At 31.1% G+C, this 6,617-nt stretch overlaps 1 protein-coding gene across 25 annotated transcripts in view; it reads left to right on the forward strand.

Moving 5' to 3' along the window:
* LOC108691965 (calcium/calmodulin-dependent protein kinase type II alpha chain) overlaps positions 1 to 6,617 on the forward strand; it is a 105,871-nt gene that overhangs the window by 42,701 nt on the left and 56,553 nt on the right. The gene's annotated exons all lie outside the window — the stretch shown is intronic.

Genomic DNA, 6,617 nt, shown 5'->3' on the forward strand with positions numbered 1-6,617 from the left:
TGTGTGTGTGTGTGTGTGTGTGTGTGTGTGTGTGTGTGTGTGTGTGAAATTCTTGATGAGTCGATTGGTTCAAATTCTTGATGAGTCGATTGTTCCAGTCGATGTCATTTGATACGCTTTATTGAATTACGTTGATTCTATTATAACAGCAGAAGATTATATCATCTGGTTTATTCAAATCCTTGTTATTGATTGAGCACATGTAAGGCTACAGAATTATAACGAAAATATGTTATAAATTTAACTTGTTTGAACAATTTATCTAAAACGACTAACTCATTTTACGTTTACGACTAACTCATTTTACATTTATGATTAACTCATTTTACGTTTTACGACTAACATTTTAATTTATATGATTATCCAGAAGTTTGACAATTTTGAAATTTTCTGCAGATTTTAGAGTAATAACTACCACACATTTCTAGAAATTCTTTAGAATAACTTATTTCAAAGTTTCGTATACTTGTCTTTTTATTTTATCATAGATTAGAGTAGAAACACGAATTAGGTTTGACATGCTCTTGTAGCTTGCGGAGGCTTCCGTGTAATTCGATTTTCCGCGGATTACATGACTAGTGTCTCAAGACGTTGGTTATAGTATTCGATGATAAATTGTATAAAAAATGTACTCTGCTACTCTTGTCGTAAACTTTAAATTTTGCATAATAATGTGTATTTATATAATAATAGTTATATTTCTCATTATAAATAATGTTATATAAAGAATTTTTTATTAGTGTCAAGAGTGTGAATAATAAGATCGAAAGATATACATAGGTTTGATTATAATTTCCACATGAAACATTAATGTCTTGTATATTTTTTTAATGATTTTCCTTTCAGTGTAAAGTATGATTAGATTCCATTTTTCAATAACTTTGAGAAATTTCATTTTGCTAGCTGTCCTGATAACAAAATTAAGATCTGATTAAAATAGGGTGAACTTAGAATTAACTAAAGAACAAACTTTCCTTGTCTGTTTGTCAAACTTGAACTCGGCAGAATCCTTTAATTTTCAATGTTAAATAACCTCCCGTAATTATGTTGAAGTTTAAATTCTCGTATAGTGAAAGTATAGATTTCAAATTTGCTGAAGAATACGCTGCTAAAGTTCGATGCAAATTTTACATACATTTGTGTGTAATATCTTTTCTCTATAATATTATACCTTTATATATTTTATATTTTATCTCTCCCATCACACATCACTTCACATTATATATACCGTGTGTCGAAAGGTTAAACTTATAAATAAATTATAAAACGATTCGCGCGTATGATACAGCGTAGTATGGCTAATTGATGATTACTTTAGTTAGATACACGCAAGGACTATACTAACAAAGAAAAGGGAAACAAAAAAATATGTAACTATTATACAAGTAACGAAGGTTAAGAAAGGTTTAGGTCGACGAAAAATCAGTTTATTTCAGTCGCATTTTTTTTATTGTTGTTGCATTATTATTACACCTGAAGTATACAAAGATTTAGGTATATTTATCGTTTTATATTTATCTTGACATTTTTTCATATCACTTTTATTAAGCATTTTGTTTCATAAACTGAATGAGCGACTTCATCAAACATTTCCCACTTTACACTGATCGAACACACATTACATCTCTAATTGTAATTCTCATATAATATCTAATAAGCAAAGCGCGTGTATTATAAACACGTGCAAATGTATATTTCCTCCACTAATGTAGATGATCTCAATAAATTCAGTTTACTGTGCCCAAAATAATGATCACTCTCATAGTCATCGAAAAAGGGTGAAAATTTATTTTTATTAGTTTTCTATTATGTGTCTACTCTCATAATTATGTTTGTCTTGGCTTTGTATATAGTAAGTGGACGATTTATATTCGCATGGCAAATACGCGAGAATGAATTGTAAAAAACATATCGTTAACGAAAGTATATCGATTTCACATTAATAATGCATCATTACTCGTTATAATGATGATCTCGAAAATATGCCTTAACGGGTGGAACGCAAATACAAAAATGTAAGAAGAAAATGCAGAAGCCGTTTCCTGCGTGGTTTATTTTATTTAAAGGTAAAAAATTTATCACATTTCTAATGACATTGTGATGTGTAGATATACATGTTATAATATTAGATGAGAAGAAGTTCGTGGCGTTTTTCCCGTTTAGATGGCATTAAAAAAATGCCACGAACTTTTTCCCATACCTAATATGGCATATATGTGTATACTTACATATCACATGTTACATATCAAATGCTAAGCAAAGCATTGCAAATGTTCAAGAAATACTTATACCGATTTGTAAGTCTTCAAAGCACTGAGTATCAGTTAGTATTAAATTATTGTCATTTTAATTGCTTTACTATTTAATATTGCGATTAGTGTAGTTCAGAAACACCATCTTTGCCGCTGTACCTCTTTGAACCTTGACCTTTTTAATGTCTTTACTTCATTAAGCGGTCTCTCCGATCACGCGTATCTCCGATTGAAAGTCATGGTGTGAATTACAGTCGATTGATTTACCTTCAACAGTCCTCGAGCTAAATTGAACGTCCAGCAAATAAATGCTTGATTTCGACGGCAAGCGCGTCGATAATTACTAACTCCTCTCTCATTCGCTCGTAAGTTCGCTGAAACCTGCCTCAATGGCCGCGCTGCTAATTGATATAAATGCGACTCGGCGCGCCGATTATAGCGTACAAACTTCCCCTTACAATTAAACGCGATGCACGTCTTCATTTTCGTAGCAGCTCTTCCAAACCCGAAAATCTAACACCATTAAATAATTAAATAATTAAAAAGAAATACAGAGTAGTATATTGTTGCACTAATGACTCCGACATTTTTTATTATTCAATGATTACTTTGTTACTTCGTTACTTTTTTTTTTTAAATCGAATCGATAATAGAGAAGAGAATAAAAGGAACACTTGAAAGAAATTTGTAGGTATAATTTGTAGGTATTACATGATTTCTTACAGGAACTTTTACATCCCATATTTTTATAGAATATGTAAATTCGATGATGCGAGATACAAATTGTTAGATAAAAAAATGCAAAAATGTCACATCTTTCTCAATTTTTACATTGGTTTTATCAGAATAAAAGTTTCGTTGGAAAAAGCTTATTCTACTTATTATTAGGTTCTTTTTCTATGGAAATTTTTCTTTTTATTTTCTATCAATATATGCAATATATATTGATAGAGTGAATATAATCACACAGTATATACAGGTATAAAAATTTAAATTCTTAACAAGCGGTATAAAGAATGCTAATACATTTGGTACTCGGTCGAGCTAATGGAGTTGAGCTATCGTAAGATATCATTAAATTTATTCGCTGCCAAAATTCTAACGGAAAACATTTTCAATTTCGTTTACTTCGTTCTTCGAGGAAGCAATGAGAAGTGTGCGTACTTATACTCTCGTATATGATACACGTGACTACGACCTTGAGCCAACAAATTCGCACTGATGTGTTACGATACCTACGAATTGTGCGCATACAAACTGGATACAAGCCAATCGGCTGCGCGTGATCTCGAGGAAAATTTTTGGCGTTTTTCCGCGGATTCGTATCGGATTGCGGTTGATCCCGGTGAATATACTCGAACGTGAAGATTTTCGTTACTACGTTCACTGACAACAGGTGTCAGTCCCTGTGCGACGAAATCGAGTTAAGACACGAATGTTTCTCACGCGAAAGAATTTAACGTCTCCTTTGTTGCTGCGTATGAACTGTTATATAGATACAATAATCAAAGTGATTTTTAAATATTCGAGATACGCGAAAATATTTTTTATCAAGTATTCTTGTTTTAAAAACTCTTTTTAAAATTAAAAGAGTACGATAGAAATCTATTTTTACTCTTCTTTCTCGGATAATTCTGGACTTAACATTATTATTCTTGATAATGTAACGATAATAATGTTTTCATTAATTGAGTAAGTAGGCGAATTAGATTATCTGTTTGCATTTTCCTATGTAAACGTGAAAAGACTCATATAAAGAAATGAATCGTTCATCTCTTTTATCCGTTCCTAAACGGATTTCATTGATTGGGGTAAGAGTTCTCTTATAGCACAAAAGATTACAAAATATATTGTAATAACGACTTCAATCGGTGTTGACATTGTATGTGACAATTCCAACCGAAAATTATCGTTTATCTTTCTACTGATATAGTCAGTGACAAAAGTCACGCTTCCTTCGTCGCGGATCATCGCCGCTGCGGGCGGTCCGTTTGTCGACCTTTATCACTGACAACGCGTAAGTTCAATGTGATGTACGATTGTGTTCAATGCGATTAGGAAAAATATATATGAATATTTTGCTATACCAGAATGTTCCATATAATAAAAGAAAAATTTATAACATATAAAGTATAAGTTGTATAATGACAAAAAATGGAGGTGTCTATAATGTAATTGTGTAATAAATCTTGATCTTCCGTCGAGATGTACGTAACGCAGGATCTGCAAACAGACGAATGGCAATGTGTTTTCGTATCTCGTGCCGTCTTGCAGCATCTTGGAGAATCTCTAAGCAAGACACAAAAGCACACGAGGAAGAGAATGCGGATCAATACTCGCCATCTGGTCATGCCAAACCCTCATATGAGAGCACAGCGGCAATTTGCTTCTGTCGATTTTGTCTCTCATTTTATGTCTCGTATCTAGTCCGCTTGATTATCACCTGCACTCTCTTAATTGTTTGACTAAAAGTTGTCGAGAGTAATAAAAGTTCTTGCTAGCGACGTGTACTGTCGACTTCCATTAGGATATTTCGTTATTCGTTACGTGACATTACACTATTTTTTGTAAATTTTCTTCTTCATTATTAAACTAACTATATTAAATTTCTAATGTTTGTTGGCTATTTTATAATATATACGTTTAACTGCAATAAGATGAAGCAATTTGATTATTTTACATTGATGTTAGATTATGTTAAATAACGTTTGTAAATTATATATCGAAGTGATCAATGTGTATTAAAGGTGATAAATGACGATACAATAATTCATATCGTTTATTATTATAATTTATTATTATAATTTATTCGTAAAAATAGATATCCGCTATATACAGGGTCCCAGAATGACCGCCGAATATTTCGTGTGCTAGAACAGACTAAACTGAGTCGAAAGATAATCTATCATTTTGCAATTTTCGCAATAGTTAACAAGATATTAATTACTAAACATCGTTAAATATTGATTTTTAATAATTTTTTACTCAAGTATTATCAACTTTACAGAAAAGTAGCAAGAGACAAAAATTATTTATTTTCTTTTCATAGAGCTCTAAAAATCTTTTTAGAATTTTTTTATCAACTTTTTAATATATTGCATTTTCTTATTGCAGCAACTATTTTTACCAACATGAGAAAATGCGGTAAAAAATTCTGAAAAAATTCTCAGAACTCTATGAGAAGAAAATAAATAATTTTGCTCACTTGCTGTTTTTCTGTAAAGTTGATAATATTTGAACAAAAAATTAATCGAAACCTATATTCTGCGATTTTTAGTAATTAATATCTTGTTAATTATTGCAAAAATTATAAAATTATAAACTGGACTTTTAGACTCAGTTTAGTTCGCTGTACCAACACAACGAAATATTTGGCGGTCATTTTGGGACACCTTGTATATTTAAGCGGAATTAATAACGTCGGTTAATCCTTTATACGACAGAAAATCGATGACGATTTAGACAAGGTAATTGACACAAGATTATGAAAATAAAGGAATATAAAATGAATTGGTTTTATATCACAGTAGAACATTTATTATAAATGTTTTTTCAAAATGTTAGTATTTAATACTGATCATTTCGTTCGAAATTTAATTTCCAACATATTTAATATCAAAGATCGGAAAATCACTATATATAAATTAAATATTCGTTTTTTACACTTGTCTCGTAAAATAAAAATTTGGTTTCTTTTATTTGGCTTCAAGTGTTTTAGTTAGTTTAACGGAAAAATTTGATTTCCGTTTTTTATTTAATTTTCAAGATACTTTGTATTAAACATAAAATAAACGTTAAATAAAATTTTATAAATAAAATTTTTATGATTTTACTTAATTTCGAAGATTTAAATATTTAATATCAATAAGTATAGAATTATTACAAGTGACATTCTAGTCGTCATTTGGTCTTTTGTTTATCGAAGGTCAGGAAATCATTAGGATGATATGTATGTACGTACAAGTAGGAACGTAACGATCGAATTGCATCAGCTTTAACATTGCGACAACGAGGTAACAGGCGGCACTAAAGTTTATTAGACTGACTGGTCGCTATCGCGAGCTCCAATGTTTCCATAATTCATAAAAATTGATGTGATCAACGACGTTAGTATTTCTTTTATTCATTTTACAGCTCCATTCGATGAGACTGGATCTAGTTTACGCGATGAATCATTCTCCGTGAATTACAACGCGTTTCGCGTAACGGCGTAATAGAAACGGAAAATCCATGTTCGTTATGTGTCAACAATTAAATATATATCGATCCCGTTTTGTCAATTCGTTTTTGTACCTTACTTTATTTTTTCTTTCCTCTAACTTATATTTCTGTCCCCTCCGCCCTTCTCCCCCCCCCCCCCCCCCC

Source organism: Atta colombica, unplaced genomic scaffold (assembly GCF_001594045.1).
Source record: "Atta colombica isolate Treedump-2 unplaced genomic scaffold, Acol1.0 scaffold55, whole genome shotgun sequence".
Classification (NCBI taxonomy): domain Eukaryota; kingdom Metazoa; phylum Arthropoda; class Insecta; order Hymenoptera; family Formicidae; genus Atta; species Atta colombica.